This window comes from Anolis carolinensis, chromosome 6, assembly GCF_035594765.1.
Source record: "Anolis carolinensis isolate JA03-04 chromosome 6, rAnoCar3.1.pri, whole genome shotgun sequence".
NCBI lineage: Eukaryota > Metazoa > Chordata > Lepidosauria > Squamata > Dactyloidae > Anolis > Anolis carolinensis.
The window spans coordinates 21,969,710-21,992,839 of NC_085846.1; the positions used below are offsets into that span (position 1 = coordinate 21,969,710).

A 23,130-nucleotide genomic window follows, 5' to 3' on the forward strand; every position below is an offset into this window, starting at 1 on the left:
TAAAAGTAATCAAAAAGATAGTAAAATGTTTAATTTCCCTAGACCCTTGAATAATTCTGTAAGAGTAGCGAAAAAGGCACTGTGAAAAGGCAGGACACGGAATTAATTTCAGCTACATTGACAGCAGTTCAAATTGATGCAGCTCACAAGTGGAAAAGCTGGACTGCTATCAGTTGATGAATGGCTGAAAACTCATGAAATGATAAAGTTCACATACAGAGTCATGGTTCATAAAGCAAAATGAGAGAGGAATAATTTCTGGGGAAATGGTTACGGCTGAGCTTTCAAAGACTTAAGTGTAAACAAAATACATATATATTAGTGTTTTAGTGCCAAATAAATAAAGTAATGCTTCATTCGAGCTTACCCTTTATACAATATTTGGCTTCTTGTAGGCTGAATGGCCAGAGCAGGAATGGGCAGCTCTGGCCTTATAAATGATATTGGACCACAACTCTCATCAATGATTGCTGCTGCTTAAGGTTGATGGGAGCATCAGCCAAATATCTGGAAGGCTATGCATTCACTCCTTACTATGTATATAGATTATGTCGAGCCCTCTGACATCTTTGGGGTGGTAGCCAGAGAATTATGAACAGCAAGTAAACATCATTGAAGACTGTGGGCTTACATTTGAGTGTATATTCTTTGGATTGTGCTCTACGGCTTACTGAAATGTAGGGTATTCAGCATGTTTCACTGAATTTAGTTAGATTGATTGGCAACAGGTGGCTTCCATGATGATGGGCAGTGATATTTTAAAGGGGTATTCAGGGTACTGAATCATATTTCCATCCATACAAGTTTAGCATATTGGACAGTTCCAGGGTGTTTCGGATGGCTCATTGACCTAAGATAAGAAATAGCAGCTATCACTTGTGAGACTTATTCCCCGAGTAAATGTATGCAGCAGCAACCCCTTAACTTGTTGTCATTCAAATGTGCTAGATTATGACTCTCATCAGACCACGTATTGGCTACATAGCTTTATATAACAATATTAGAGGAGCAGCAGTGGCGCAATAAATTAAACCCTTGTGCCAGCTGAACTGCTGACCTGAAGGTTGGGTTGCTGACCTGAAAGTCGCTGGTTTGAATCCTTGAGATGGGTGAGTTCCTATCTGTCAGCTTTAGCTTGCGGGGACATGAGAGAAGCCTCCCAGTTAACACATCCGAACGTCCCATGGGTGACATTGCTGTAGACGGCCAATTCTCTCACACCAGAAGCGACTTGCAACATGTTCACAAGTTGCTTCTGACATGACAAAAAGAGCCCTTCCACACAGCCATATAACACAGAATATAAAGGCAGATAATCCACATCTACTTTGAACTGAGCCCACACTGCTATATAACCCAATTCAATGCGGATTTCAAACAGCTGTGTGTAAGGGGCCTTCGTTTGCTTGCTCAAGGACACCACTGCTTCATGATATCTTAAAGGACTAGAAGGAATTCTTCCTCCATTCTACTACAGAGGTCAAAATAATGTTGCCCCTCAAAGACCACTGATGTGAGATCTAAGCTTCTCCAGAAATTAGCCAATTTTCTCAGTTTTTAACACATACTCTTAGAATCACACAGAAACCACTAGAGGGTGCTATTCCCCTACAAACAGAAAAGGAGGACACAAATATCTTGGGAGTGGGTTTAAAATCTTGTTGCTGTTTTTCTTGTTCCTGTAGTCACTTATATTTTTCTTTGAAATGGCAGGTGTGATCCATAGAATAACCAAGAGTTTGGAGAATGGCCCTTTCATCCTTAGCATTTATTCATTCATCTCTGATGTATAGAAGCGAACTAGACTGGCAGCAGATCTCTTTCATCGGTGGCACACATAAAGAGTTCTCCACATCTGGAAGAAAAGGTTAATTTCAGAGGTAGAAATACAGGCTGCCCCTAACATTTCTACCCAAGGCAATTGCTTCATTCTGCCTAACAGTACAGGCCCCTGTTAGTACAGGCGGTAGATCACATCTTGCAGTAGGGGTTTTTGTGTGTGTGTGTGTGTGTGTGTGCCGGGAGCGACTTGAGAAACTGCAAGTCGCTTCTGGTGTGAGAGAATTTGCTGTCTGCAAGGACGTTGCCCAGGGGATGCGTGGATGTTTAATGTTTTACCATTCCTTTTAGGGGGCTCCTCTCATGTTCCCACATGGGGAGCTGGAACTGACAGAGGGAGCTCACCCACTATCCCCGGATTTGAACCACCAACCTATTTAACCCATTGCGCTGCCGAGGTAGTGTGGTAGTACTTTTTGAAATACAATCCCTTAGCAAGACAGTCTCTGTAGCAATCGTCCCATGTAGCACCCAAGAATGGAGAGGATCTTATTGATCTAAAATAATATCTAGAAGTTTTCATCTCCACTAGGAACCAGATATTTTGTAAGGCCTACTTTAAAGTGATTTTTCCAACTCAGGACCAAGATGCCCTCAAATACTTTGGATTACTCTATAGTTGCTAAAACTGTTGTGGGAAAATTCAGCTAATGTGGGGATTGCAGGAACAGGAAAGTGACTAAAATGATCAAGGTTCTGGAGAACAAGCCCTATGAGGTGTGACTTAAAGAGCTGGGCTTGTTTAGCTTGCAGAAGAGAAGGCTGAGAGGAGACATGGTGGCCATGTATAAACACGTGAGGGGAAGTCATAGGGAGGAGAAAGCAAGCTGTTTTCTGCTGCCCTGAAGACTAGGACACAGAGCAATGGCTTCAAATTACAGGAAAGGAGATTCCATCTGAACATGAGGAACTTCCTGAATGTAAGAGTTGTTCAGCAGTGGAACTCTCTGTCCCAGTTTGATGGGGACTCCTTCTTCAGAGGCTTTTAAACAGAGGCTGCATGGCCGTCTGTCAGGGGTGCTTTGAATGCGATTTTGCTGCTTCATGGCAGGGGGTTGGACTGGATGGCCCATGAGGTCTCATCCAACTCTATGATTCTATGAAAGAGATGGTGGTAACAAACAGTGTTCTTATAGGATTCCCCCAGGCAGGAAGCAGCCAGGCTTTGAGGCTGCAAGGCTATTCAATGCTAATCAAGGTGGCCAACTGCAACATTCACACTTGTCTCCAACAGGCAAGAGTTCTTTCTCCCACCTTGGACTTTCCACGGATATATAAACTCCACTTTCCTAGTTTCCAACAGACCTCTCAACCTCAGAGAATGCCCGCCATGGATGTGGGTGAAACGTCAGGACAGAATGCTTCTGGAACATGGCCATTCAGCTCGGAAAACTCACAGCAACCCAGTGATTCTGGCCATGAAAGCCTTCGACAACACAATAGTGCCCTTGCCTCTGCCAATTACATATTATTGCATAATTACTGCTAATTACAGTAGTTTTGATGTCTTGGTCCTTAGTGTGAAGAAGTGTATAATTATATTTTGTTTATAGATGATATGTATATTTGATTTTGTTTAAACAGCCAGGTTTGGCTATGTTTAAAATGGTGAGTATTTAAGTTGACAATATGTATGGGGGAAGGTAGCCATCTTAGAATGCTAGAGCAGGTTACCATAGCAACAGGGGTGGAGCCAACCGCCGCCTGGAAAGGAGAAGGGGGAATATTTTAAAACCCAAAGGCAGTCTGTGATTTCCTAGTCACAGGGAAGGATCTGATTCTTGTGTGGAGAATCAGGCTGGCTTAAATAGGAAGATTTGAGTCAGATTTAGGTTGGACCAGACTAGGCAAGTTAGGTGATTTGTCTAGGGTCAGTTATAGAGCCTGTGGATTAGGGAGAATTAATCCCAGGGGATCCAGTAGGATCAGGGTTTAGTGTAACTTAAAGAAAGAAGTATTTTGAAAGTTTAACCACCTCATAACCGTTTGTAACCATTAAGCGAAGTGCCTTTACCAAGTTATCTGAAACCATCAAGCTCTGTACCTGCAATAAACTTGTTTTGATTTTATTCTAACCAAGCCTCTGTCATACTCTCATATTAAGTTAAGCAACATCAACATCTGTAGTGGAACAAATAGAGAAAGCTTATAAGAACCAGTACCATCTGCCTGACGTCTCCATTGGTGGCAGCGAAGAAGAAGATAATCAAACTAATAACTAATTAACATCATCTCTCATAAAACATCTTTATTAAGTGGTGGTATCTGTGTGTGTGTGTGTGGGATCAGAAGGATTCCACCACTGTCACACATTCCTGTCAGACACCTCACCTCTGTACATATTGGTGGCTAAGCTGAGGGATTCTAAAAGGGACCCCATTCCTCTGTCACCTCAGTTCTCTACATTATTTGGTGGCAGCGGTGGGATTCAAAGGGGATTCCAATCCCTGCCACATTAAGTCTCCACATAAATTGGTGGCAGCGGTGGGATTCAAAGGGGATTCCAATCCCTGCCACCTCAGTTCCTTACATTAATTGGTGGCAGCGGTGGGATTCAAAGGGGAATTCCATCCTCTGCCACATAAGCTCCTTACACTTAGACACTGTAAGCCCAGGTTTTACTACATCATTGTTGTCTTTTCTTCAGTGTGGATGTAAGATTCAACAACCAGATTAGGGTTCTTTCTTGCTATGTATCTGCAAGTATTCAAAAATCCCCCCCATAAAACCAAAATGTGGAATATTTCTGGTGCCAAGCAGTTTAGATAAGGCAGGCATGGGCAAACTTTGGCCCTCTGGGTGTTTTGGACTTCAACTCCCACAATTCCCTGTTAGGAATTGTGGGAGTTGAAGTCCAAAACACCCAGAGGGCCAAAGTTTGCCCATGCCTGAGAAAAAGGATACTTAACCTGTATATCTTTTGCAATCCCAAATTAGTTTTATTTTGAACCACAGAGAAAATGACACTATTGTATACGCTTCAATAAGAAATCAATGGACTTTTCTTCTTTTAATTCAGGTATTACATGATAATAGAATGGGTATCAAAATTGCTTGGAAATTGGTATTTGCAACTCTCTATTGACTTTTTTTAAAAAATCACTTTTCATAGACTCTGAATGCCAAGATTGCATAAATTTCCACTCATAAATACCTGGACGAATGTATTTTCAGCAGGAGAAAGGGCACTCAGTAGCAATCACTTGGTTGTCTCCTGCCAAATATCTTCATGCTGTGCATTTGTCATGAAGCTGAGAATCAACACAGGATCAGAGGCCTATGAGTCCGAGAATCAATCATCCTCTGGATTGAGGAATTCTGGAAGGTGACATGTTTAAAAAAAAATAGTAAAAAGAACCCTCCTCATCCAAACTTTTTCTCACTTTACAGAGGCTGAAGAGTGAGCAAGAACCACATTTAGTAGAAGCTGGCTGGGCATGAACCAGCAGCCAGGCCAATTATGGCTTCTCCTGCAGAGTAATTATCTGGGAGTGTCTCAGCACAGGCCCCTCTCTTCAAACTTAGGCACTGAGTTCCTTTAAAATTGCAAGCAGCTGAGTATGTATTGACTGGATCTCTTTGTTTTTGGCCTCCACGAGCAGAGCTGTTGCAAAGGGTTCAAAAGGAGCGAACTTCTGGATGCCAGGAAAATGAAGAAAAGGGAACACAGAAGGAGGAGTTGTTCATAGCCCCTCCCGCTGCCTTTAACTGCCATTCCTTTGACTGCTGAGTGGGAAGGAAGAAATCCAGAGACACTGCGCCATCTTGTCTTCTCCAGGCAATGTTCAGAGCTGCTCCCACTGCCTTTAACAGGCCTTTTCTTTGGCCACCGAGTGGCAAACAAACAGCCACACATGGCTCCACTGGTTCTTCTCTTGCAGTTCTCAGGAGTCCCTCCCATTGCCTTTAATGGCCACTGAATGGGAGGCAGTCTGTTAGGAGACAAGCACCATTTTATTTTACATATTTCTGCAGTAAGCCCTATCAACCTAGAGTAAACCCTAATTAAATATACTTGACAAGACCTTTTCTGCAATGAACCCTACACAATTGGCCCTACACATGTGTGGATTTGTCTTCTGAGAGTTGTTACACTATGTAGCCTGATTTTCGTTCCTGGGTTATAAATGTCATTTCCTAATTGGTTCTATCATTCAAGAGACAGGCGCCATTTTGTTTTCTCTAGCAATTGTCAAGAGACTCTCATTGCCTTAAACCGCCATTCCTTTAGTCAAAGCAATGGCAGTGGGAGGGGTCAGTCAGACTTGTCTTCTAGAGCAACTGTTGAGACACTCCTAATGCCTGTAACTGCCATTCCTTTGGCAACTGAGTGGGAGGGAGTCAATCAGGAGATACACTGCCATCTTATTTTCTTTTACAGCCCTTAGAAACTCCTCCCACTGTCTAACTGCCATTCCTTTGACCACCGAGTGAGAAGGAGGCAGTCAAAAGACACAGCACCATCTTGTCTTCTCGGGCAGCTATTGAGAGCTTGTCCTACTCTGTTTAATTGCCATTCTTTTGGCCTCTGAGTGGGAGGCAGTCAGTCAGGCGATACATTGCCACCTTAAGAAGGGAAGGAGTCCAGGGATATGGCACCATCTTGTCTTCTCCAGGCAATGGCTTTTGAGAGCACCTCCTGCTGTTTTTAACTGCCATTTTTTGGCCACTGAGTGGCAAGCAATCACACACAGCTCCATCATGTTTTATTTAGTAGTTCTCAAGAGTCCCTTCCTAGCCATTGTGGAGTTAAGCTTGCAACAGAAGTAGATAAGCAGGTGCAGTGTTCAGGGTCAGAAAACATGAAAAGGCCATTGTTCATGAATCATACGTTGCTCTTTGCGTGTTAGAAACGGAAAACCAATTAAATTGCCTGAAAATAAAGATGCTGATGACATAATCAATTGTTAACCCAAAGAAATGATTGATCTTTGAGAACCAATGAGAATATGTTTTCTACTTTCTGTAAAAGTGATAAAAAGCCTTGCAACCCATTTTCAGGTTGCAACAAAACCTTTGATTGCATTCCTGGAAGCATTTTGACGTTATTGCTATGGCCACACAATAAATAGCTTCTGCAGTTTGAAGATTCAACTTTTGGTGTCTTTCCTAGCCTTGCCCTCTTCACCAAGGGGACTCCTACCTTCAGTGAGATCGTAGGTGTACCGGCGCATCTTTGCCCCTTCATTAAACTGCCATTTTTTGGCCACTGAGTGGCAAACAATCACACATAGCTCCATCATGTTTTGTTTCGCAGCTCTTGAGAGTCCCTTCCACTGCTTTTAACTGCCAATCCTTTGGCCATTGATTTAGGAGGCTGTCAGTCGGGAGACACAGCACCATCTTGTCTTCTTAAGGAGGTGTTGAGAGTAGCCCCCACTGTCTTTGACTGCTATTTCTTTGGTCACTGAGAGGAAGGCAGTCAGTGAGGAGACACAGCTCCATTGTTTCTTCTCCAGCAGCTGTCAAAATTCTCTTCCACCATCTTTAACTGCAATTTCTTGGCCACTGAGTGGCAAAGAAACCGCCAAACACAGCTCCATCGTTTCTTCTCCACTACCTTTAATTGCCATTTCTTTGGCCACTAAGTAAGAGGCAGGTAGTCAGGAGACAAGCACCATTTTGTTTTCCAGAGCAGCTGTCAAGAGACACTCCCATTGCCTTTAACTGCCATTCCTTTAGCCAAAGGAATAGCAGCGGAAGGGGTCAGTTAGACACAGCAGCGCCATCTTGTCCTCTCGAGTAGCTGTTGAGACAATCCTAATGTCTGTAACTGCCATTCCTCTAGCATCTGAGTGGGAGGCATTTGCCATCATCTTGTTTTCTCAAGCAGCTATCAAGAGCCCCTCCCACTATCATTAACTGCCATTACTTTGGCCACTGAGTGGGAAACAGACAGGCAAGAGACAGAACGCCATCTTGTCTTCTCTAGGAGCTGTCAAAAGAGATTCCTACTATCCATAACTGCCATTCCTCTGGTCACTGAATGGGAGGGAGCCAGTCAGGACATACAGTGCTATCTCGCTTTCTCAAGCCGTCTTGTTTTTAACTGCTATTCCTTTGGCCACTGAGTGGGAAGGTGGCAGTCAAAGGACACAGCACCATCCTGTCTTCTCAAGCAGCTATTGAGACTCCCAGTGCCTTTAGCTGCCATTCCTTTAGCCACTGAAAGGGAGTCAGTCAGTCAGGAGACATAGTTGCATTATGTTTTGTGCAGAAGCTGCCGAGAGCCCCTCCTACTAGCTTTAACTGCCATTCCTTTGGCTACTGAGAGGGAGTCAGTCAGATAACACACCGCCATCTTAGTTTCTGCTGCCATGCCTTTGGCCTCTGAATGGGAGACAAGCAGCCAAGCGGCAAAGCTCTGTTGTGTCTTGTCCAGTAGCTGTCGAGGGACCCTCCCGCTGTTTTTAACTGCCATTCATTTGTTTATTTTATTATCCATTTTATTGAACAACCATAAGAGACATAGCAGTAATATTTTTGTCCGTTTTGCTGAATATAAGAAACAAAATAGGAAAGACACCAAATGGCTGCAAACACTCTGCTGAGAGCATATCCAAATGAAGATGTGAAGTTTAACGTATCACAAGTGGTTTATGAATTCATAATGGCTTGATCGCTGATGTTTAAAGAGACAGAGTCCGGTGATAAGATGCCAGTCTAAAAGTATCAGTGAGCCAATCCCTTTGCTGTCACCTCTCCAAGGCAAAGCTGTCGTTATGTCTTTAAGTTTCTGGAACTTGCAATGGTTCCGAAGTGAGTAAGCTGCTGGCAGTTTTTTACTTCAGATTCAGTTGCTGGGACCTCCAACTGCTCTTGCTCCTTACAGTCTGAGCTGCTGTCCGCTGTTTAGGACGGTTGGCCTTAAAGCTTTGAATAAAAAAGGAAATGAAGAAAGGAAATTCCTTAGTATGTGTTACACAAATACCAACATTTATTCTCTGTTTTCTCAGGATTTGGGCCCAATTGATTAAATGCTAAATCAACAGCAAATATTACAGAACAAAACTCTACATATTTTGACATTGTGCTTTTACATGATTCCTGTTGGCCCTTGAAGCCTCTTTGGTACCATCCCTTTAGTGAAAGTCTTTGCAAATTGCTGTGGATTTCTGTCACTCTGTTTCTGAGCTTTTTATTATGTTCGATGCCAGCGTAATTCGGTCCAACAGGAATGTGTTCAAATATTCCTGACTTCAAAGGGGCATTTTGTTGTATCTTGGCTTTGGAGGATGTTCCTGTTAATGACTTTGGGGCATTATCTTTCCTCACTCCAACTCCTCAGGCATCATCTTTAGGATATAAGTCACCTCCTAGAAGATATATTTGGGACCTCCCACCCCAGATATACCATTATACTACCCCATCCCATCCCACCATTAAACCTGACATGACCATGGAGAGTGTCCCTCCAACTGGAAAAGGCAGACAAAACAAAGTGAAGAGGAGGAAGCACCATGACTGGAAGAGAGAATGTGGCAGCAGAAGAAGTAGTAATTTTGTTCCAAATGATAAATTAATGCCTAGAAATCAAAAAGTTTAGATTTAAATGTGAATATCAATAAATAAAATGTAGTCAACACACACCTCAATTTTCAGTTTTGTGTATTAAATATTTAATATCATAACTTTCAAAACCTTGCAAAATGATTACTACCGTGTAATTATAAAGCACTTTTGAAATATATGCACAGAAATTAAAACGAAGGGAAAAATATAAAATTATCCATGCTAGGCAAATTAGCAGCAATTAAATCTTAGATTTGTTAAAAATGTCAAATAGAACACATTATGCAGCAATTTAATCGACAAAATTAACATTTGTAAAATACAGCATAAAAGAATTCCAAGATGAAAATAGGGAATCTTTTGATTGGTCATCTCTATACTGAAAAAAAGCAACAACTTAAAATGGCAACATTCATGGATGACAGAAATTATTTACTTTAATAGGTTTTTAATTTTTATTGGATTTTATTGCATTTTAAATAAATATTTAATTCTATTTGTATGTTTAGATGTTTTAGGTTTTAATTTACATATTGTGTGATTTTAGTGTCTCCTTTGAGAGAGAAAAAGTTGGATATATAATAAGAACAGGAATAAGAATATCAGCCTGGCATAGAACCTGCAGTATCATATATTGCTTGGTGGTCTTCCATCCAAGCATTAACCAGGGCAGACTCTTCTTAGCTTCCAAGATCAGATAGGATTTGGTCTCTTTAATACATGAGTTACTAGACCAATGGCAAGGATGACACAGATCATTTCCCATTCATACAGATCTAGGATCACAAGCCCCCTCCACATCCCCTTTTTGCAAAACCTGATTCATTACAGAGATCATTAATGGAGCCAGATCTTCCTTGTATGACTTATAGTATCAAGCAGCAAATCCAAATGGGCCTGAGGCTTTATTTGTTTTAGCTTTATCAATAGCACTTCTGGGCTGGCAGCTGATGGAAGAGCCGCTGGAGAGAGCTGCAGAGAGTGCTGAGATATTAAGGGAGGAATTACATCAGTCTTCCTTGCCGACCCTCACTGCTAGATAAAACAGAATGGGGGAGAATGCTGGCTCCCCTAAGGCAAGCTGGTCACTGACACATTTCTTCTGGACTCAATGGACTCAAGCCGGCAAAATTAGGAAGGCATTTCTTCTGGGAAATGGACTCAAGCCCATATTAGGAAGGCAGACTCACCCCTTTCCTTACTAAATTTCCCAGAATCTAATTGAGGAGGTACACAGACCTGCATAGCCTGGGAAGTACATAGGACGAATGGGAGTCAATAGCCCCAAAGTGAGAAAAAGCAGCTGGAAGACACAACTCCCTTGAGATAAGAGGGACACTAAAGGAGCTCCAAAATATGCCCTTGGTTCCTTTTTCTTTCCCCTTCTGAGGAATTTGTTTTGTTAAAAGAGTACCATGAGGGGGGATGCATCATGTTGAAATTTCTTCTCTCTCCCCACCCCATCTCATCTGCCTCTGAGGTGACCACTGAGAATAGCCTCTGTTAGTTCTCTGTTCAGCTGAAAAAGCAGGGCAAAAAAAAAAAAAAAGATTACTCACTTCTATTACTTTTCTTTTCAGTTTGGTAGTGTTTCCCTTCAGAAGTAACCAGCAGACATAAAACAAACAAAACAAAATTCAGTCACCTCAGAACAGCCCAACTACTGGGCCCAGACCACTGTTGGGGGTAGCACTCGTCTTCCTCTCTTCAGTTAAAAAGGCAGCAGTGGAGGATGAGGGGAGACTACTCATCCCCATCCTTCTCCATTTATTCAGTAGTGTTTTTCTTCAGGGGCATGAGCTGGTTTTTTAAGTGTGAAAGTGAGAGGCAAGTACCTCATGAGCCTTCTTCAGGAAAGAAAGGCTGGAGGGAAAGGACATAAAACAAACAAGCAAATCCCATGCCCCTCTGCGAGTGAAGGCACCATGATTGCAACCATTGAGGGGTGTTCATGCATGCTTACTTCTCCTTAGCAGAAAGTTGCCTACCAGGATCACAGGGTGAGATCTGTAGAGCACTGGGACGGGGGCATTTTGGGGCTTCAGGCTGTCTTCTTCAGGTTACTGTGATCAAAACTGCTGAGGAGACAAGAGCCTTGCCTGCATCTCTCCATATCTTATCTAAAAAGCTAGGAGTAGGAGTGAATGGGGGAAGATCAAGGCCATTGAGCATTGGGGATAGCTTGAAGGAAAACCCTCACCTAGACAGTCTCCATAGGAGTAATCGAGATATCACCCAAAAACACAGGGGCCTTAATGATCTAAAAGAAGGCCTCCCCACCTGGCAGAACTAAGAGGCAATATTAAGAGAGGCTAATCCAAACCTGCTCAAATTCCTCAGAGACCCAGGAACAGTGAGGGGGGATGACTGGGTCCTCTGGTGTTCGGCACTGACCTCCACCTCCGAGAATGGACTGTACTACCTTTGTGACTGCATTTCCCCCTTCAAACCTGCACGGCCTCTACGATCATCGGGGGAGGCCCTCCTCTCACTCCCACCACCTTCACAATCACGGTTGGTGGGGACGAGGGAGAGGGCCTTCTCCTTGGTCGCCCCCGGCTCTGGAACTCTCTCCCTAGCGAGATCAGGCAAGCCCCTACCCTTCTAACTTTTAGGAAGAGCCTAAAAACTTGGCTCTTCCAACAGGCCTTTGGCAAATGATCCTCGCCCTCATGTTAGGATTCGTCCTGATGATCAATAACATACGTGTTGCACTTTATTCTTCAGTTGGAAATAGTTCATACGTTTACCTCATCCCAAGCCCCTTACCAATAACAATAGTCCCGGGTTACTTACTTCTTTCTCTGGTTTACATTCTTCACTATATGCACCTTCTCCAGCCCAGTTCATTTTTTATGAACTTCCTCGGTTTTTTTAAAATCAAACTACAGTAGGTTTTATCTTAATGTGGTTTTATTATGTTCATTGTTCTGTTTTTATATAGATGTGTTTTTATTACTATGTCTGTAACCACTTGGGCTTAGCCCATGTAACCTTTCCTCAGAGTCACTACTCAGACTGGTGGCCTGGCAAGGAGTTGCATCCGGGACACCCTCAACCAAACCCCATTTGCAGTGTGTGAAGTGAGGCAAGAAGTCTTGCGCATGTGTGCTTACCTGCAGTAGTGGGAAAGCTGGCCAGGAGTCCTGGCTGAGGTCCATGGAGGCCCAACAGTGGCGAGGGGGTGTCACAGGGTCCCCTGGTGTCCGCTGATGGATGGCAGGCAGGAAGCAGCCCTCAGGGTCCCTGCTGAAGATGGTAGCCTGGTGGCTGGCACTAGTAGAGCCAAGGGTGGCAGCACCCCCTCCACCACAATCCTCTCTCAGAGGACCCAGGATCCTTGCTACTGTTGGGATGGTGGCCCTTGCTGCTGCTTCCTTCATCCCTTGGATTCGGGCCTGACCCTGTCTGGATAATCCTCAATGATGGGAAGGAAGACCCGGGGCTAGGTAGTGCTTGATATTCTTGGGCTTTCTCCTTCTGGGTCTGGATGAGGTCCTACTTCTTCAGCACCTCTGCCTCAGCCCTCACATTCTTTTATATATATATATATATATATATATATATATATATATATATATAATTTTTATTAAAGAATATTTTTTAAAAGATTTACATCTTCTAGATTTGCTAAGGGAAGGTATGGGGAGGGAGGGGTTTGGGTTAGTCGGGGAGGGTTAATAGGGGGTGAATGAGTGATTCTGAGAATACTGAGGAATTGGGTACATATTATTGGGTTGGTGAGATTTGTCTAAATAGATTGAAAGATAGATTTGTAAGAGGGTAGGTTTTGGGGAAGTCAGAGGGAAAGTTCGGGGAGGAGTCTGGATACAGACATCCGGAAAGGTAGCCTAATGGGGGAGGGGGGCGGGGGTAGACTTCCAATCTTCTTTCTTCCATACTGTGTCTTGTCTTATCCTTTCAATTCTTCCGTTATGTATTCTTCAAATTCGGCACTAGGAGGGCCAAGGGTGGCAGCACCCCCTCCACCACAATCCTCTCTCAGAGGACCCAGGATCCTTGCTACTGTTGGGATGGTGGCCCTTGCTGCTGCTTCCTTCATCCCTTGGATTCAGGCCTGACCCTGTCTGGATAATCCTCAATGATGGGAAGGAAGACCTGGGGCTAGGTAGTGCTTGATATTCTTGGGCTTTCTCCTTCTGGGTCTAGATGAGGTCCTACTTCTTCAGCACCTCAGCCCTCACATTCAGGACTTAGAGGGGGCACCACTGGAGGGAGGAGGTGCTGTGTCTTGGCTCTGCAGACTCCAGCCATCCAAGAAGTGGAAAACTTTTCCACATTGTGAGCTTTTGTACATTGTGAGCTTGAGGTCACTGGGAAAATGTGGAATGAGGAGGTTCCAGGTCAGTTTTCCTAAGGAGAAAGCTGACCAAAATTCATTAGTCAAATTGAGGGAGCCCCTGGATGTATGACGCAATTTTGCTAACTTATCTCCTCTTATGGGAAGGCTTCCTCAGAGGAAGGAATGGCTGGCTGGAAGGAACGTTCCTCCAGCTCTATCCTCAAGGCAGCAGCATAGATCTGAGGGAGGAGTCTGGTCTCTCTTGCTCTGTGAGTGCATGGGCCTGACTCAGGGCCCGCTCCCTCTGTGCCTCTTCTGCCTTGGGACTCAAGGCCCAGAAGGTCTGCCACTGTAGAATGCAAGTACGGCATCTCAACCAAAATATCAAATAAAATCTGGGCATCTCCCAGATATAAGTCAGTTTCAGTAGCCTCAAAACAGAGCACCCCAAAAGTGGGAAGCATGAGAAAAGGAAATACTCAATTTTAGTTTCTGAAGAAAATATAAAAAGTGGCTGAAGCAGAAGCAGATGGCAAAAATGTTCCCATTTTGGAAAGATTTCATGTTTTTCAAAAGAAGGCTTGAGTCTGTAATCTAGAGCATTGTGGATTGTAAACTGGATGGCCATCTGTATGTGGAGGGAGGGAGTTGCTTTCATTTTTGTATTCCTGCATGTCAGGGGGTTGGATGGCTCTTGGGATCTCTTCCAACTCTTTGCTGCTATGGAAGGATGAAGAGAGTAGCAGAGTAGGTGGTTGAAGGAATAATGGGGGGAGGGGAGGAAAAGGGGCCATGGATGTTCTGATATGATTGGGGCAGAGAGAGCGATAAGCAAAGTTTGGGGGCACTGGGAGGGAAATTCTGGTGAAGGGTAGCTTTTGGGGGCTGTGAGAATGAGGTTTGCCCGAGGTAACTCAAAGGGTTGTCATGTTTTTATAGTGAGAATTGCCACTTCTGCCAAGGTTTTCCATTCTTCTGTCAATAAGTAGACTTCTTTGTTCCTTGGGTCTTGAGGAAACCAGGAACTGAACCATCCAGGAAGACACGAGATCCTTCCCTGCCTCTCTCCATGTCTTCTCCACACACAAAAAGAAAGAAAGAAAAAGAAGCAGGAGTCTGAATGACAAAACCGATGCTGTTGAGCACCACAATTTAAACTCTGGAACGTTGCTGCTCAAACACTTGTTGCTTTGGATGATGGTTTTCTTCTGCAGACTTAGGCCACTACCTGGTTTCCTAAAGCCCAGAGCTATTGTCACTGGGGAGCCCTGTTTATTTTGTTGGCCCTGAGATCTTTTTGAGGGAACCAGGAGCAGAACTGGCCAGGAAGAGACAAGATCCTTCCCTGCCTTTCTCCATGTTTGCTCCAAGACTCAAGAAGTAGGATTTTGAGAAAGTAAATCGATGCCACCTTGAAAAGGAAAGAGTGAGGCACAAAGATAACCGGGAAAGCTTTATATGTGCATACATATCAAGGCAGATGAGAAACAGGTTGGATGCCAGAGCGGAACAGACTACCGTATTTTCACTTTGCTGTTGCCTCTGCAATGATGTAGGGAAGTCTGAGCTTCCTGGAACTTGCTGGACACAGGCTCCGGAATGCCTGACACAAGATCCAGAAGGCCCGCCTGGACCACTGGAAGGGCCGACACGGGCTCCGGAGTGCCCAATGCGGGCTTCAGAAGGCCCAGTGCGGGCTTCGGAAAGCCCGCCTGGCCCACCGGAGTGCCCGACGCGGGCTCGAGAAGGCCCGCCCAGCCCACCGGAAGGGCTTATGCAGGCTTCTGGAGCCTGCGCTGAGCCTTCTGGAGCCTGCATCGGGCACTCCGGAGCCCACGTCAGGCCTTCCGGTGGGCCAGGCGGCCCAAAGAAGGCCCGCAAGGCCCGAAAGACCCAAAGAAGGCCCGAAGAAGGCCCGAAAAAGGCCCGTAAGGCCCAAAGAAGGAGGCAGGGGTGGCACCATCCTCCTGGGGGCCTCACTGCGCCCTCGGAATGATTGCGCCACAGGCGACTGCCTAAATCGCCTCACTGGTGGACCGCCTCTGCTTGTTCTGTGATCTCTTTGCAAGCTCTGTCATTCTTAGCCTTGTTGATACAGTTTTTTTGTGCCATTATAGCACTTTCTCACATAACACAGTTCCAGCCAACAAGAAAAATGCACACACACAAAACAAATACTTCTGGATCAAACCCTGAGTCTCCCTTTGGGTCTGTTCTCAAGAGACCAGTGGGATCAATAGAAATCTCAAGGCCTTTGATTACAAGCAGTAACTAGCTGCTGGCTTGTGTAGGCTATGTTCTCAAAAGGAGGAGAAATGTTAAAGGCATGTGTACATACATACTCTGTTTACACCATGGCTAAGAACTGCTGATTTGTTCTGCCTAAAAGGGAGTTCAGTGTAACTCCAAAGACCGAAAAGCAGACCACAAAGCAACTTTCACGAAGAATGAACATAACAACTTTGAAACTATCCACTAACCATGCAGTGGTAAGTTGATGCTCTGCGTTCCAAAGCATCAACCTGCTACTAATTTGATGGGTGGTGTTCACTTGCATTAAAAGTAACTTCCTAAGCTCTATTTAAATGTCTTCATTTATGAGGTGCTTCTTCCCCCTAATAAGTACACTTTCACATCTACCTTGACATCTTTTAGTGCTAAACAAAGACAGTGTTTTTTCTATATTGGCAACATCTTAAATTATTTTAATTGCTCCAGACCTTTTTTAAAAGTCCTATCTGTTGTGTTGATTTCTGCTGGTTTTATTACTGTTTGAGTTTTCAACTCTTTGAAAACTTTTTTGGAGATGCTTTATATCACAAAGTGGGCTGTAAATTTATTAAATACAGACTTTCTCACCAACTGGAGATGTCTGTTTTTGTATTTCAGCAAGCATATACCCTGCATTCTCAGTGTTTTCTATACTAGCTTCACTGTCAAGATTTCCATCTTAAGAATCATAGTTTGCTAAGAAAGTTATAGCGGAGCCACTGATCTGCTCCTAAGAATTCAAGTTCCCAGGAAAATTGATACCGAAGACCCCTCTCCACCTCTTGCAGATTTCCAATTCTTCAGTGCATCACCCAAGAATTCTGTGTAGCACTTCTGTGTTTGGGCACACCATCTCTAAAAGGTTTGCCATCGCTGTTTTAGGGTATTAAGCTCACATATGGATCCCAAAGACATTTTGCAGCCTGAAGAGCTCCTCTCTCCTTCAAATTAAGCCATAAATAAGTATATGAATAAAATAGAATGATTCCTTCTGGAAATTTTCAAGAGCACTAGTCCCTATTTAACCTTGGAAACCCATTGAAGGATTTTGGGCAACTCAAACCTTCTGCCTCAGATCTAGGAAGTGGCAAAACGCCTCTTAAAAATCTTAAGTATGATATTGTCACCCAAATCTCTTAAAACGTGCAGCTTTAGGGATATGTCCAACAAAACAACCAGGCATTTCTCTCAGAAAGTTTTATTCGGAAAAACTCAGAAGAGGTAGAAAAAAATACAGAGAACTGTAGCTTCAGTGGTGCCACCAAAATGGAGATAGCCCAAGCAGTGACAGTACCTTAGCTTTTATAGTTTCACAGTTCTGCACCACCCTTTTGGGGCATCACTCAATCAGGCAATTTCACATCATGGTTCATGTTCCCTCTGTCCAGTTCTTATCAGTAGAAACTCTTTGTCCCAACCCACCACATACGAGTGCTGACATGAACCGGCAGGGAAGGGTCCAGAAAACCTCCGGCTTATCAAGGCCATCTGTGTCTAGCAGGGTGGGTTATGGGGTGCTCACAGTATAGTGATGAATTAGGAAATCTGAAAGACCAGAGTCTGAACACTCCCCTCAGGCCTGGGAGGCTGCTGAGGGGGCTTGGGGTCAGAGCACACCTTCCCAGCCTCAGAGGAAGGAACATCAAACGTTTCCTGACCTCCCCCCCTCCCCAACCTAGTCCGGTCACAATTCCTTCCCTCCGCAATACAACCATGGCCCCCTCCTTCCCTGGCCCCCTCGCCTCCAGGGCTCCTGACACCTGCCCTCTTGCCCTACTCTGGACTCCCTTCCTCTCTTCCCACTCCTATTCCTAGAGCTCACTATGGAGAAAAGCCAAAGCCCCCCTTCAGCGGCGCCCCCTCTGGGCTCTAAATGTAAGGGCTAATAGGATTTATATCATATACAGTATATACAAAAATCTACTGACTTGGCACACAGAAGTAGTAAAGGACTCGATGGTTACATGGGCTCAAAACATCGGCCAAGAGATAAAAATGGTCCAATGGGGGAAAAAACATGGAAGAGAAGAATGAAGTACACGACATGTCAAAACCTAAAAAAAAAAAAAATCTACAAAATGCACTTGCGATGTTATCTCCCTCCAGAGAGATTAGCAAAGATATACAATTGCACCGACAAATGTGGGAAAGAAAAAGGCACATTTTACCACATGTGGTGGTCATGCAACAAACTACTGGAAACAGATTCATGTACATCTAGAAAAGATATTAAATACAAATTTTAAAATAACACCACAAATGTACCTTTTGAACATGCCTGAAGAAGAACTAGAAAGGAAATTCGGAAGAATTTTGTTCTATGTGACAGTGGCAGCTCAAATAGTATACGCTAGATATTGGAAAACCTCAGAGGTACCTCCCTTAGCAGAATTGGAACAATACATTACAGACTTGCTGATAATGGATAAAATAACTGTACACTTAAGAGGAGAACCTTTAGAGAACTTTGTTAATGAATGACAACCAATAATCCAATATCTCAAAGTAAATTTAACTTAAAAATGTACATAGAGGAAGCTAATAGACTGAAGGCAAGGAGGAATGGATATTAATTTGGAGTCTATAATACCCTTATATGTACTATTCAAATAGAAGACTGTGACCCCTTATTGAAAATATATTATCTGAGAAATGATCATGAAAGACTAATAGATGAAAAGTATTGCACTGTATGCAACAAACACTTGCAAATGTATGTATATTTGAATGAATTAAAATAAATATATAAAGTAAATGTAAGGGCTAAGGTGGGGGCACTACAGAAGTGCCCCTGCTTTAGCCCTCGCATTTAGAGCCCAGAGGGAGAAGGCCCAGGACCATAAAGCGCTCTGCCTCATCCAGCCATGGGTGTTCCTCCTCACCATTGAGGACCATCCCAGTATGGCCAGGGCCAGGCCCAAGGGAGGAATGCAGCAGCAGCAAGGGCTCCGGGTCCTCTGGAAGAGGAGGGAGGCCAAGCGTGCACTGCTGCCCTTGGCCCTCCTCCCATTGCAAGTGCAGGACGCCCCCCAAACCAGGCCTACATCCTCAGCTGGGACAAGGGCAGCATCCTGCCTGCTATCCACCACCAGAGGACCCCATGAAGCCACCTTACTGCTCCTGGGCCTCCCTGGACCTCACCCAGGAGTCCTGCCCAAGTTCCCGCCACTGCAGGTAAGCACGCATACACACAACTTGTCCCTTGCTCCCCACCCCATGCCCCCTTTGCCAATGAGGTTTAGTTGAGGTGCCCTCCCGCCTCATGTTTCTAAGGGAAGTTCACATGGTCCCTGCTCCTCCCTTCTGACTTTCTCATCTAGAAAATAAGCCACCATGCACCTGAAGGAGATGCTTCTGAAGACAACAGGAGGTAGGGCTTTTCAGTGGTCTGTATGGAAGAGTTGGAGGAGACCCCAAAGACAGCCCAGTGCGACTGCTTAGAAGTCCGAAGAGGAGTGTCTGAACTCTCCCTCCAACCCTGGGAGACCCTGGATGGACCTGGGCAGGGCACACCCTTTCAGCCTCAAGGATACCAAAGCCCCCCCACCCCCATCACAATCCCCATATCACGGCCAGGCCCCCCTTCTGTTGCCCTGCTGAACTCTTTGTCTGTCCCGGATTCCCAGGATGAGGTCAGCCTGAGGCCAAACAGCCCACCTCTAAAGGTGCCCCTTCTGGGTCCTTGAGCAGAAGTGGGTCTTAATCTGGGCCTGGAAGACAGAAGAGGCTGCCCAAGCCTAAGCAGCACCCCGCCTCGTCCCGTCCTGTCTATTCCCTGCCCTCGAGGCCCACCCAGGCAGGGCTAGGCCTGAGCCCCAGAGAGGGAGGCAGCCTCAGGTGCACAAACAGGGTGTGTTCCGGCCCCTCTTGGTGAGGAGGGACGTGGAGGGAGCACTGCCAGCCTTGTCTTTGCCCCTGCCCCTCCCTGAGGCCCCTCCTCATCAGGACTCTCTTTTCATCAGGGACCCCAAGGGCCACTTCCTGCCCGCCATCCCCTGCCACTGCCTGAGGACTCCTTGCCACTCCTGGGCCACACAGGATCCCACCCAGAAGTCCTGCCCGGCCTTCTCGCCACTTCAGGTAAGTACGCATGCACAGCACTGCCTCCTCCCCGTCCCCCCTTGCCTATGGGGTTTGCTTGAGGGGCTGTCCCGCCCCCCAGATAATCTGCATTTTATAGGCAATGTGGAAAAGGCCTAAGTGAACCCTGTCTGTCCCCTGGCTGCCATTGTGGTTGAGGGGGTTGCTATGACATGGGCGGTGCCTAAAGGAGCAGGGCCTACACTTCTGACTGGCAGCCAAGGAGATAATGGATCTTCCTCATTCCCCCCCCCCCCCCCCCGCGCTTTCTAATTGGAGGTCTATGCGTTCCTGTGTGTGCGAGCAGGAACGGAAGAACAGCCCTGGCAGCGGGCTCTCTACCTGCTCTTCTCCATGCGCTGGGCTCGAGGCTAAGGGGGCAAGGATGCTCTCAACGGTTGCCAGCTGCAAGCCCACCACGGCAACATTTTTTTAAAGTGGCATTAGGCTCCACACATAGCTGTGTGGTCCTCTGGGAATATAGTTGTTTCAGTTCCCGGGGTGCCTCTGCGCATGCGTGGTAGGCAATTGGGGGTTTTCTGTTATTTTTCTAGGTTTTTTTATTGAAAGACATAGTTTGGATGACTATGTCTTTTGTGGCCAAATTTGGGTTGATTTGGTTCAGTGGTTTTGTTGTTTACTCCATGGGAAAAATACACATTACATTTTTATATATATAGACAAGTTACAAGCAAAAGCAAAAGTTACATTGATTAGCAAAACATGTACCGGACATCCCAACATTCTAACGAATTATTTTCCTCCAGGAACAAATAAGGAAGCCAACCAGCTGTCATCTCCTCCTGACTGCTATTAGCTGAGACCAAAAAGGCAGCAGAAAGAAAGAGGAAATCATAGGTGGTGGATTCACGGGAGGGGGGTAAGAAGGGTATGAACTTGTGAAAAAGTGATAATTGTACAGTTATTAATAATTTTTAAATGATCTGCATTTATTTACTGTATAATGTTTTGTTATTTTTTCTTTATGTATGCTTTTTTCCATATATACAATAAAATAATATAAAATTTAAAATTTCCTTTCTAAATGATCTCCCAGCAGTCTGAACAAATTCAACAGTAACAATATCTTCCAGCATCAAATGTATTTGCATCCAATATTTCTGAGCCAAAAAAGATGAAGGTCTATGTATGTTAACATAATGTTACCTCTTCTGGAAGCTCATGGAGGCAGTTGGGAAAAGTCAGAACAGGCAGTCCCCAAGCTTTGAACAAGATAGGTTCTGAAGGTTTGTACTGAAGTTGAATATATATGTAAGTTGGAACAGGTACATTTTTAAGCGTAACTCCAGCCATGTATATATGTACCTGTTCCAACTTACATATCAATTCAACTTCAGAATATACAGTAGAGTCTCACTTATCCAACACTCGCTTATCCAACGTTTTGGATTATCCAATGTATTTTTGTAGTCAATGTTTTCAATACATCGTGATATTTTGGTGCTAAATTCGTAAATAGAGTAATTACTACATAGCATTACTGCGTATTGAACTACTTTTTCTGTCAAATTTTTTGTATAACATGATATTTTGATGCTTAATTTGTAAAGTCATAACCTAATTTGATGTTTAATAGGCTTTTCCTTAATCCCTCATTATCCAACATATTCACTTATCCAACGTTCTGCCGGCTCGTTTATGTTGGATAAGTGAGACTCTACTGTATATATATATGGATAGAATAGGGAAGGGTTTATTTATTTATTTATTTTATATACCGTTCGTCTCCGCCAGGGAGACCCAGAACAGTCTTATACAATGGCAGAATTAGATGCCACATATAATACAAATGTAGTAAAACCAAACATGAAACACAATTAAAAGCCGGTATCCAAATCAAATTTAAACAATAATAACCATGTGACCATTACAACAGGGGCAGTAGAATTGAACCAAAAGTCAGAGCGAGTCCATGTTCAACTTCTTATTAATTCACAGAATCCATGAGGTCATATCAACTCTGCAGTGTTTGTTTTGCTGTCTCTGCCTCTGTTCAGAAAACTTCATCTCAATTTCTGTCCCCGTGAGAATTGGATTTTGAAAAAATCGGTTTGTTGTGGAAGCAAGGATTGGTGGGAAAACTTTCCCCATGATAATTCTTTCAGGAGTGAATTTGCCTTCTGAGGGGTAGATTCCTCTCACTTCTTACATCTATTCTTAACTATGAGTCTTTTGTAAGTTGGATGTTTGTCACTCAGGTATTGTCTATATAGGCATATGCCAACTCAGGATGGAATTCCATGTATTCAATGGAATGGACTTCCCTTTCCTGTAAAATGTTCTACTGCAAAAAATTATACTAGTCTTTACAGGGCAAAGAAGACGTTTTCTTGTTTCTTCCTATCACTGTGTTCTTTTTCTTTCCTGTTTTTCTTCTTTCTTCAGTCTTTTGGCAGCCAGACATTCCCTGCTTTTGAAGCCTTACTGAGGCTACAAATAAAGATATTCAGCCAAGACATACTCAGCTACTTGCAAATATATACATATATATCATATCTATCTATCTATCTATCTATCTATCTATCTATACACATAATAAAAGTGAAAAATGTATATGTGGAGGAGGAGTCCACTTACACAGACAGCCTCCTGTCTCCACAAATAGCTATAGTTCCCACTGAGCAGGAGACACCAATGGCACTCCCTCCACTGACATGTAGGATATAGTGAGCGTCAGGAACATGTAGCCCAAACCCTATCAGTGTCCTCCACAAACACCATTCTGCCCCCCACCCAAGTGAAGGCTTTCATGTGGGGACAATTTCATTATCGATGTTCTGTTTTAGCTCCAGAATGTCCTATAAGAAAAATGGGTTCCCAAGGGCTTAAACTAACAAGTGTCCACTATTGGAATAATAAAAATGTATTAAATATCATTAAACATTGTATAATGTACAATAAATGAATATACATTTCAGATAAATGGTTACAAGTGACAAACTGTTGCATTCACAGTATGATGAATGGTACTTACATTCACAATGGAGTAAACTTTCTTGTTTATTTTCTTGTTTCTTCATAAAAGATGAGTAGACCCCTGATCCACAACTGGAGAGTTGAAATTAATAAATTATGAAAAGGAAGTGAGTCTGCTTAGAATCTGC

The 23,130-nt window shown here is 44.0% G+C and overlaps 1 long non-coding RNA gene across 2 annotated transcripts in view; it reads right to left on the reverse strand.

Annotated features, from left to right (window-relative positions):
- The window catches only part of LOC134292504 (uncharacterized), a 74,849-nt gene continuing 51,719 nt past the window's right edge, over nucleotides 1–23,130 (reverse strand). The window contains exons 3-5 of one of the 2 annotated variants that reach the window (XR_009999744.1): nucleotides 23,001–23,126; nucleotides 4,994–8,712; nucleotides 1–1,855 (exon numbers count right to left, since the gene is read on the reverse strand). This is a non-coding gene — a long non-coding RNA (uncharacterized LOC134292504). Of the gene's footprint in view, nucleotides 1,856–4,755; nucleotides 8,713–23,000; nucleotides 23,127–23,130 lie in introns of those variants that run through there. The other variant, XR_009999743.1, reaches the window with a different exon arrangement.